Here is an 11,384-nt window from a genome sequence, read left to right as displayed (position 1 = left end):
CAGAAACGTTTTCTTGTCTTTTACTACACTTAGTAATATTTAACTATTAGTTGATAGTTAACTATTAACTTGGTTAGATTAACTAGGGGTTGAAAGTATATAGGTATCAGGTAGATGTATTAGAATGCACAAATAAGATAAAATGAAAATACTTAAAGGGATAAAGAATTATAAAGGATAAAGAATTATAAAAGGATAAGGAATTATAGCAACAAATATTTATAACTGATATTAGTGCCATTTGTGAGATAATACTCACTTCAGCAGCACATATCCTAAATAAAAAGTACAGAAATGATACTGAAGAGTGATGACCTTACCACTAAATGGTGGTGGTCAAAGTAAATATCCATATAAGATAATGGTTTACCTTTTAGTTTGTATTTCAGTTCTGAATATGAGAAGTCAAACAGTCAAACTGATAACCCTAACCATGATGTGGGTAATATTAATGAGTTTGGTCTAAACAAATCTTTCTTTAGCAAGACATAAATATATTACCTATACAGGAAAGCTCTGATAAATCAAGCTACATTGACAATAAGAACTTCTTAGGTGAGAGTGTGTGCTTTGAATGCATACGGCATGCAATAAAAAAAAAATTTTTAATGAAAAAAACTGGTAAAAAATGAAATTTCTGTTCTTCAAAGGAAACTCTTCAAAAAAGAGAACTACCTCCCAAGCTTAGAGGAAATTCTTTGAGAAACATTAAGATTGGACTAGTCCTATGATAAGTATCTTTCTTCCTCTATTCTATTCTACTCTGTTCTGTGTATATATTTTAGAGATAAAGTCTTGCTAATATAGTTCTCAAACTCATAATCCTCCTATTTCTACATCCTGAGTTTCTTACTTTCTACTTAACATGTTTCAATGATACAAACTAATTCTGAGCAATTGGATGAAAGATAACTTCCATTCAGAGTTAGGTTAATTTCCTGGTTAATTTCCTATGACTAAAGTTTTCTTGGGGCATAAAAATAAAAAAATAATAAAAAAATAATAAAATAATAAAAAAATAATAAAAAAATAATAATAAAAAAATAAAAAAAAAGTTTGCTTGGGGCATAAAAATAAAACTTCAATAAATCAAATGTTCAAATATTTAAACAGTCAAAGCCCGTAGAACTTATTTTAAGTCTTATTCTTTTCTGGACAGTATGTGAGTGTTTGTAGTCCTACAAAATTCATAAATAGAGACCTTAACTCCAAAGGTGATGGTATTATCTGGCAAACCTTTTGGGAGATGATCAGATCAAGAGAACATAACCTTCATTAGTGCCTCTAAAAGAGAGACCCCAGGGAACTGGCTACTGACTGTTACTTGTACCACTTGAGAACATACCTGGAAGCTGTCTACACAGAAAGCTGCCTTTTACTAGAGTCTGAATCATTGGTACATTTACCTTCCACTTCTCAACCTCCAAACACTCTGGGAAATGAATCTTCTCTGTAAAACCTTCCTGGTTTTATGGTATTAGGACAGCACAAGAAAAAGCAGTCACCAGAGATAAATGTACCCTCAAATTTTCACCAAAGATAAATGCACTCCCAAGTTCATTGCGGTGTTATTTGCAATAGCCAAGACATGGAAACAAAGCACAGGTTTTCATACACATTGTAAATTTACATTGCTTAGTTCCACAATCTATGCTATCCAGTAGCCCTGTGGGAATAAGTTTAAGAATGTAGAATTAAATATCTACCTTTTTCTCATTTTTGCCCCATTGTTGATAGTTACCTTTATTTGAGTGACTTATACCATCTTAATAGAGATAGAACAAATTTGGAGTGGTATAGTCACTCTTCCAGGTATCATGGTGTGATGCATGCTAATGGGATGTTTAATCTTGGGCAGAGTCTACTTGTGACTGGGAAACTTTGTTGTCCTATCCTAAAAGGTATCATTTTATTTTAGGGCAATACTGAAGATTGCATGCTTGCTAGCCAGATGCTCTACCAGTTGAGCCACAGCTCCAGCCCCCTTTTGCCCTGGTTATTATCAAGGCAGAATTTTACTCTATGCCCACTGTGATCAGCCAAACTCCACCTTCCAAATATCTACGATTACACGCTTGAGCTGCCTTCCATACCCAGCTCTTTTCATTTTGTTCTTGTTCCATTTATCATCATAATCTTAATTTGCCCTCACATATTTGCACATTTGGATGATACTTTTAGAAAATTGTTTCCATACATATGAAATTGATTACCTGTCTACCTATTACTACAATCAAGACTTAAAAGACCTTCATTTTGCCCTCTGTGGTTAATTCCTTCTCCTGATTCCCATCTCTCTACAACCACTAATGTGCTTTTTGTCATTGCATTTTGTCATTTTGTTATTTCTTTTCTAAAATTTAGCAGCAATGAGGTCCCATTTTAGCACATTTTTATATCTCCCTTCCTCAAAGTAGTATGATTCTTTAGATATTTATTCATATGCATATGGATAGTTTAGTCCTTCTTATTGCTGATGAATGTCCCATTGTATTGGTATACAATAATTTATATGAGTTAATGGACACTTATGGACCATTATATATAATGTTATCATAAGCACATGTCTTTACAGGGACACAAATTCTTATTTTCTCCTGAATAAGTACCTAAATGTAGAATGGCTGGATTGTAGAGTAGGTATCTATGTTTGTAAGAAAGGACTGCACAGTTTTCTATAGTGATGATAACAATTTATATTCCTAAATAGGACCTATAGGAGACCAGGTGTTCACTACCCTAACTACCACCATATTTTAATTGTTCTATTGAGTATGAAGTAGTATCTTAATTGTGTTTCACATTGGTATTTACTTGCATCAAGCACGGTGAAGAATCCACATCATAAGTAGAACTTGCTATTCCAATAAATATTAGGTACACGCTTCTTAAGCTCTCTATGCCCAAGTTTTAAGTTGTAGTTAAAAATACTCCCAACATCATGGGATAGTCATGAGACGTAAATGAGATATGTAGGCAAAATGCTTAATATCACGTCTGCAGTTTGATACGAGTTCAGCTAAGCTTAGCTATTTGTTGCTATTGTTATATTAGCTCACAAGAGAGATAAGAAATTTGTAATCTTTACAAACCTATGAGGAGCATCACAAATGTTGTAGCATAAGGGAAGGGGATGTAATAAGTAACTATTTGGGATCGTGTCCATTTCTTCCACCCCCACATGCCCCAATGACAAATCCACTGGCAGGAAGCAAGGAGGGTTTCCATAAGGAGAACGGGTAGGGGCACTCAGTTATAGGTCCGTGGACACTAGCACTGTTGAGACAGAAGTAAAAGCTAAAAGAAACAGGGAATCAGGAGATAGTCATTTCAGCATAGATGTTCCAAGGACAAGATGGTTAGGAAGAGCAAAGAGGTAGCAACAGGTAGCCAGTGTGGATAGGTATCTGAGTTGAGGCCTGTGGCTGCCTAAAGAGGCTTCGTTGACAGTTCAAATGAGTGGAAGACAGATCGAACAGAGAGGATAGGAACTGCGAGGTATGGACTCAACTAAGGTAAAGAGTTAGTGCTGGAAAATTAAACCCGTTTTGAAAGACAGGGAACCTGCTTGTTGATGAATATATAAGCTCCTCCAAAATGAAAACTCTCAACTGCATCACACCCTCTCAAACTCCCAACTCCATCACGTTAGCAAACATTGTTATGAATTAAAAAATCCACATGGTAGAGAAAGAAAGCCCATGCCATCAGTTCAGATCTCAGTCACTGACAAATACTTTCCCTCCCCAACACTTTCCATTCTAGTTACTACGCATTATTTCCTGAGTAACCTCAAGCGCCATGCCCACCCACTGTAACCACCCCTCTTCAGTCACTCTGCCTAGATCTGCTGCCCACTTATCTTCCTGTTCTCTCACCATGCCATGACTTTTGTAGTCAGTCATAGATTTATCTGCTCTTGGGCTGAAACTTGGATCCCTACTTTTTCCTCTTGTCTTGCCCTATCTCGTTCTTATCTCACCCATTCTTTGAAGGGCACAGGGCTATGCTTCTAGCCTCTGTATGTCTTGGATCATAAGAATGCTTTGAAAAACATCTACAGCACTGCCATGGCTACCTGTACTTATCGGTTTGCATGCTGAATTAAGAATTTGTCAGGCTCTACTGGAGAGTTGCCAATGGAAAGGGAGAGGGCTAATAAAGTAAGTGAATGAAATAAATATGATCAGGGCAGTGTGTTTATATATGAATAATATAACCCGTTGAAATTGTTTTAAGAAGGGACAGTGGAATAAGGGAGATTGACAGGAGTTAGGTTAATTGAGTTTATTATATATGTATGTAAAAATATCACAAGAAATCTTCCTTTGAACAATGCATGTTAATTATATATTTTTAAAAGAATAGGAAGGATGTTTGGTTTTATGTCAGACCCAGTTCCCTTATCTGTCTTCTCTCGAACTGTGCCTTTCTGATCTTAGACAAATTGGGGATTTTTCAAGCCAACTATAGTGGTACATGACTGTAATCTTCGTATTGAGAAGGCCTTTGCAAGAAGATGGAAGATCCTGTATCAAACGAGATCCTGTATCAAAAGCAAAAAAAATACCTTTTTCTCCTTTCCTGGAGGCAGATAGATGTTTTATTTCACAATAGATTTTTGAGGCCTCATTAAGGTCTCCGAAAGTGAAAACCTGCTTGATTTTCAGGATTTTTGTTAGCATGCTGTGTATTTGTTGTCTTCATGAAGCTGGTGACCAGTTTTCCTGTCTGGGCTTTAGAAACAAGTTTCTGGCTGAAGTGAAACTACAGTGTAACCCACTGCCTGTCATTTCACGCAGACCCACGGAGCAAGAAGTCATTGGTATTGCATTCTGCTTTGGGTTTCAAAGTGCTTCACATTTGATCTTTCCCTGTTCTGATTCCCCCAGTTTTGGGATATCACATGGGAGACTCAACGATTAGTTTATCCAACAGTGAGTTCTGAAGTATAAGAACTAGCTGCAAGAAAGGATCCAGGCAAAATTTCCTGCCAGGTTATTTGGCTGAGTGAAATTGTCTGCTACTTTATATTTGCAAACATGCATTTGAAAGGACATACACAGCTCAAAATACATCACACAGTCCAAATTGGGGGCGGGACAATAGGGGAGCAAATGATGCCACCAGGATTTGTCTGTACAATTTTCAACCTAACTAAAGCAAAAGAAGACACTGCACATGTGCAGAGAGCACGAGACACTGCTTTAGAGTCAGAATTAAGTGTCTAGGTCACATACAGAGCAGCGCATGATAGCAGCCCACTTCTGAAGAATGATGGTGTAGGCAAGAAGTTGAGATTGGCAAGTCCAAAACGCAACCTTTTGACTTCTGCTCCATTTTATCCTTTCCCATGTGACTTCCCAGAAAAAAAAAACCACAAAGAAATAAATCTTGCCATAACCTTGAGCTTGCTGGATATAATTTTACAGGACAAGAAAAAAAAAAAGGAAAATTGAAAATTGTAAACAACAGTTAAATCAGACCAGATCCCATTTTGAGTATTAGCAGAGGAGGCTCCTCGATTGATTGAAACTTGATAAAATGCCTCAAAAGGATTGAAAAGGAACACAGCATAATAGAGAACACAGAGAAGCTTCCTTCCAACGTTCCACGATCAGTTTTTTTTTAAATTTATTTTTATTTAGAATTTTTGTTTTAATATTTGGTGTTTCTTTGTGTTTCTCTTCTCTGTGCTTAATTTTTCTGAGCATTCAAGTGAAACCCAGGAAAATCATCACTTTGTCTTAACTCAATTTCAAGTCACTCATTTTCACACTATTTCAAGGGAAACTATTTTATTGGGTCTGTCAATAGCTCCCTGTGCTTCCAATTCTGTAGCCTAAACCAAGAGAATCTTGTAGCCCCGAGCCCTCTTTCAATCACAGTAACCATCAAACACAGATCCAGAGATGGGATAAGGGATGTATCTCTCTCTCTTTCTCTCTCTCTCTCTCTCACACACACACACAACACACACACACACACACACACACACACACACACACACACACACACACACAGCAGTTGCAGGGAGCAGGAAGATCCTCTGAGAAGCCGCCCAAGGGAAGAAGCCAAAGTGAGCAGATCACCAGAAAAGCTTTAGTTGGAGGTGACAGAGAAATTGATCCAAGCATGGAGTTTACTTGACACCGTAGAGCATCAGCCATCCGAGGACATTTTAAGTAGAAGGCTGATTTAACTCCTGGGCCTCTTGCTGAAAGCCATGTTATCTTAGCTATGGTAGCGTAACTTGTCTTAGCCTCAGTTTCCTCATCATGGATATAACAGGTTCCACTTCAATCATAACAAATATGAACTATGATGATGCATAAAAACTGGATAGAATCCCTGGTATAAAGGAGAGGCTCCTTACATTTGATGTCTGGACATTACTACCACTATGGTTATTATCACTATTTACCTATAATGAAGGGGACAGGCACAGAACTTAGTAGGTAGTATTTTGAACAAATGCAAGGTAGGCAGCACAAAGTGACACCCAACTTCTCTATCCTTATCAAAATGAAGAAATTAGGGAGAAACGAGATGAAATAAGGTGTCTGGTGCCACAAAGACAAGAGCAACACAGATGAAATTCAAATTGAAGCATTTAACTTTGTCTTGATAACTTAGCAGTTAGTCCATCTGATCTGAGAGTTTCTTAGATTTATCTAATCTCCCCACATTTCCCAGATTGTGACACCTTCCCTTTTAGTTTCTGTCTGGAATATTGTTGCTCTCTTCTCAGCCTCATCACCTTCTATCACCCCAAGAGCTACAGATCAAAGAATTATCAACTGAGTCCTTGTAAGCCCTCTGCCAAGACCACCAGAAAAGTGAGTTTTCCTTTCCCTTCCTTGGGTTCACATTGACAGGTGAATGATTTCCATTTTGATCAAAGCTACTGTCTACTCCTTTACATCTGACCTCTTAACTGTGTGTACACAGAAGGCATCAAAGGGACAGCTGGAAATCAGACATGTCACTGTGTTAGTGTGTACCTATGTGAACATTATGGTTAACACACATACTCACAGAGATATACAAAGTCATAGATTTTGTTTGATTTTTCTAATTGACATATATATATAATAAGCTTTATGTTTCTTGTGAGTTTTTCTTGCACAAAGAAATTGTAAACTCATCAGCTCTGTCATCTGTCAGAACAGTTATCCACTGGCAGGAGTAAATGAATGCATATCCTGCCATTATCTATCTATCTTGGTTAAGTATCTATCTTGGTTTTGCTTCAAGACTGGCTCAAGTTAGGAAATCCAAAGAAATGAATAGGAAGAAGTATTATCTTTTGACTTTGCTCTCTGTTTTCTGTGAGAGAATACCAAAACCCCAGTGCTCTTTGCATGATCACATTCTTGCCACAGGAAACCAAATATATGAAAGTAGCATCACACATATTGGGTTCCAAAAGCATAATTGCACAGATTTACTCTTTCAAGAAAAGAAGACTAATTTCACATGGTACGTTGAACATAACAATGATAAACCACTTAAACCAGTTATTTCCATAACTTGGAGATCATTTTGCTTAGCCTCATCTTATGTGTTCATATATTCATAGCTATTAAGATATTGTGATCATCTGCTAGGCATATCCTAGACATATACTAATTATTACTAATGAGGGAAACTATATAGTGTATATTTCACAGATAAAAGGCGAACCAATGCAACAGCAATACTTAGAAGACAATATGCAGTATACCAACTGTACAACTGGGGGAAGGGAGTTTGGGAAAGGGAAGGTGGGACAAAAGTGAGGGAGGAGGTAATAAGTTTGATAAGAAATGTACTCCCTGCCTTATGTATGAAATTGTAACCACTCATTGCATCACTTTGACAATGAATAAATTCATTAATTAAAAAAAAAGAGAAAGGGAGGCCAAAGTTGAAAAGGCAAATTCTATATCAAATCATGATCTGCCATGCCACACCAGCCTGGTTTTAAAACAGTAACAAGGTAACTTGTGAAAGTCATAAGCCATATTTTCTTTTTTTTTTTTTTTTTTTTTTTTGGCCAGTCCTGGGGCTTGGACTCAGGGCCTGAGCACTGTCCCTGGCTTCTTTTTGCTCAAAGCTAGCACTCTGCCACTTGAGCCATAGCGCCACTTCTGGCCATTTTCTGTATATGTAGTGCTGGGGAATCGAACCCAGGGCCTCATGTATACGAGGCAAGCACTCTTGCCACTAGGCCATATCCCCAGCCCCATAAGCCATATTTTCTAAACTGGGCACAAAGTACTACTGCTGTCTGTTGATGTTATTACACAGATGCAAATGAAATTAGTGTCTCTATAAAATGAACTCACTTATCTATTCCATGATAGTTAACTTTAATAAATATTAGTTTGAAATAGTGATGAAGGAGCTGTTCACTTCCTTATGCTTCCAGGGGTTGCCTTGGAAAGTGAATTCCTAGTTAAGCAGTCCTTTATGAAGTTGCAGACCCATCCACATCTTCAGAATGCTGAAATATTCCTTCAGCAAATCAAACTCCTTGAGCACATGGTGAGTGATAGGAATCTGCTTTGGTCTCATAATTCCACGTTGCTCCCCTCTCAGTCCATTCTTTTTATGTATCCAAAGATCCTATATGAAGAACTTGTCCTTCCCCTCTAGAGCTATTCTATGTATCCAAAAATGGAATATGAAGGACTGACCCCCACCCTAGTAACCCAGGTGCATACAGACTCCAGGAAAAACCTCAGGTATATTCAGACTTGCTTTGATATGCAGGCAGGGCAATTCACCTAGGCCCAACCAAAAGCCCCCCAACTTCCTAGACCTAGTGGCACTTTCATTAACCACTGCTTCCTTTCTCAGACCCCTTATAAGCCTGGTTCCAAATTCACCCCTTCACACAACTTCCAAACCTGTGGGAAGGTCTGTGCACCTTACTGTTCCTCAATAAGCAGTCCTCACCTCTTGATGATCTAGTCCAGCCTCTTCCTTTTCCATTCTCTGCCTATTGATGATTGAATGGAGCCTATTCCTTTTCAATTCTCCATTTTCCCAACAGTCAGCAAATAGAACACCTGTGGTGCTCAGGAGTGCATCTGAGAGTATCTCGGTTTTAGAGGAAGAAGTTCGTTTATGCAGTATGGTCTGGTCTATGGTCCCTTGTGTTCCTGCTTGATTCTTATAGGAAGACATTTACTACCAGAAACTTAGAATCTCTGTATCCTCAACATGTGTTCTCATGAAGTGAGAGAATTTGGAAGTCTCTTTTACAAATATATAACACACAAAGATGCAGAGTGGGGATGGGGAGAGAGAGCACAGATACAGTGAGACAAAGGATGAACTAAATTCAGCAGTGCTACTCAGTAGACACTATGTTGAAAATAAACTATATGGGCTGGGGATGTGGCCTAGTGGAAAGACTGCTTGCCTCGTATACATGAGGCCCTGGGTTCAATTCCCCAGCACCACATATACAGAAAATGGCCAGAAGTGGTGCTGTGGCTCAAGTGGCAGAGTGCTAGCCTTGAGCAAAAAGAAGCCAAGGACAGTGCTCAGGCCCTGAGTCCAAGCCCCAGGACTGACCAAAAAAACAAAACAAAACAAAAGAAATAAACTATATAACTTGTGAGGGAATAGGCCTAGGAAGGAAAAAAAAACTGGGGGAAAGGAGGGATGACACTGTTTAAAAAGAAATGTACTCAATAACTGACTTTCATAATTGTAATCCCTCTCTACATCACCTATACAATTAAAAAAGAAAACAAAACAGATGCAGAGCACTTGAAACTCAGCATAACTCTGTCTAGAGTACCTGTGCCTAGATGATCTCAAAATTAAGAGTTCTTAATCTTCCTTTGGCTGACATCAACAGTGTCCATTTGCTGAGGATGAAACTCAGTGATGTGAAGTCAATGGCAATTAAAAGGCAATAACCCTATACAGATAGATCACAACATTGTGATGTACCCTCATCACAAGGCTATTATGTCATGGCTGAGTGAGAACTGATGCTCTTTGCAACAGCACACAACGCTCAGCTTTTCAGAAAATCTTCAGGAGAATGCATGTGCTGCCAAATCAAAAACCATTGTGTCCATTTAGCTGCTTAGTGAAGGAAGAGGGCCTTTACATTGGAATTTATCTATGCATTTCTTTATGTGTTTGGGGTTGAAATCAAGGTTTCACCAATGCTAAACACCACATTCTACCTATGAACGAAATCACTGCTCCCAAGTTTTATTTTTTTAACTAAAGCCAAGTTGTTTTAAAATTGTTTCTGTGCAGTCTGTTTCGCTCTTCTTTCACTCTACAGTTAGGAATGTTGCCTGAGACCCTGGCGGGAGCCACTCATGGCAGCGATGGCTGCTGCTGTGGGGCGTGGCCTGCGCGCGGCGGGAGCTGGACTTCTACAACTTCCAGGTGGTCAACATCCGGGGCAAGCTGGTGTCGCTAGAGAAGTACCGGGGCTCGGTATCCCTGGTGGTGGTGCGGCTTCACAGGCCAACACTACCGAGCACTTCAGCAGCTGCAGCGGGACCTGGGGCCCCACCACTTCAACGTGCTTGCTTGCCTTTCCCTGCAACCAGTTTAGCCAACAGGAGCCAGACAACCACAGGGAGATGGAGAGCTTTGCCCCCCTGCACCTACAGCGTGTCTTTCCCCATGTTTAGCAAGGTTGACACTGGTGCCCATCCTGCCTTCAAGTACCTGACCCAGACTTCTGGGAAGGAGGAGTCCACCTGGAACTTCTGGAAGTACCTAGTAGCCCCCAGATGGAAAGGTGGTGGGAGCTTGGGACCCAACTGTGTCCGTGGAGGAAATCAGGCCTCACATCATAAGCAAAGCTCATCCTGAAAAAAGCGAGAAGACTGGTGACCAAATTCCCCGCCCCCTTCCTTCCCCATCGCATCCCGCCTGTGTATAAGTGACCAAAACAAACTCAAGAGGTGCTTCCGAAGGAGAAACCTACTGGTCCTCTTTCCTTCACTCTTAACCGTACCTATCACTCCTATGGGGAAACTGTTAGGTTTTTAAAGTAGGTAGCCGGTAAAGGAGAACGCCACGCGGTATTCAGGCAGGAGAGAACATTTATTACCGAACTGCTGGCCTGTGGCCAAGATGATCCATGGCTGGAGAGAAGGGAGGAGAGAGAGAGAGAGAGAGAGAGAGAGAGAGAGAGAGAGAGAGAGAGAGAGAGAGAGAGAGAGAGAGAGAGAGAGAGAGAGAGAGAGAGAGACCCCCCCCAACCCTGCTTTATTTAGGGCAGGGGCAAGGGGTGTGGCCAGGTGGATTAAGAGGTGACCTCAGGGAAAGGGGAGGTAACTGCCTCCAGGTCTGCTGGTTACCTAGGTAACTGGGTGGAGACTTAATGAGGTGGGGGCATCTGCATGTAGCCCTCA

General features: G+C 39.8%; 1 pseudogene; it reads left to right on the top strand.

Moving 5' to 3' along the window:
• Positions 1-3,189: 3,189 nt before the first annotated feature.
• On the top strand, positions 3,190-10,909 carry LOC125345628 (annotated as a pseudogene).
• The last annotated feature ends 475 nt before the right edge of the window (positions 10,910-11,384 follow it).

This window comes from Perognathus longimembris, chromosome 2 (assembly GCF_023159225.1).
Source record: "Perognathus longimembris pacificus isolate PPM17 chromosome 2, ASM2315922v1, whole genome shotgun sequence".
In the NCBI taxonomy this organism is placed as follows: Eukaryota; Metazoa; Chordata; class Mammalia; order Rodentia; family Heteromyidae; genus Perognathus; species Perognathus longimembris.
The sequence above is the reverse complement of the archived record's forward strand: the minus strand, read 5'-3'. Positions and strand labels throughout refer to the sequence as shown.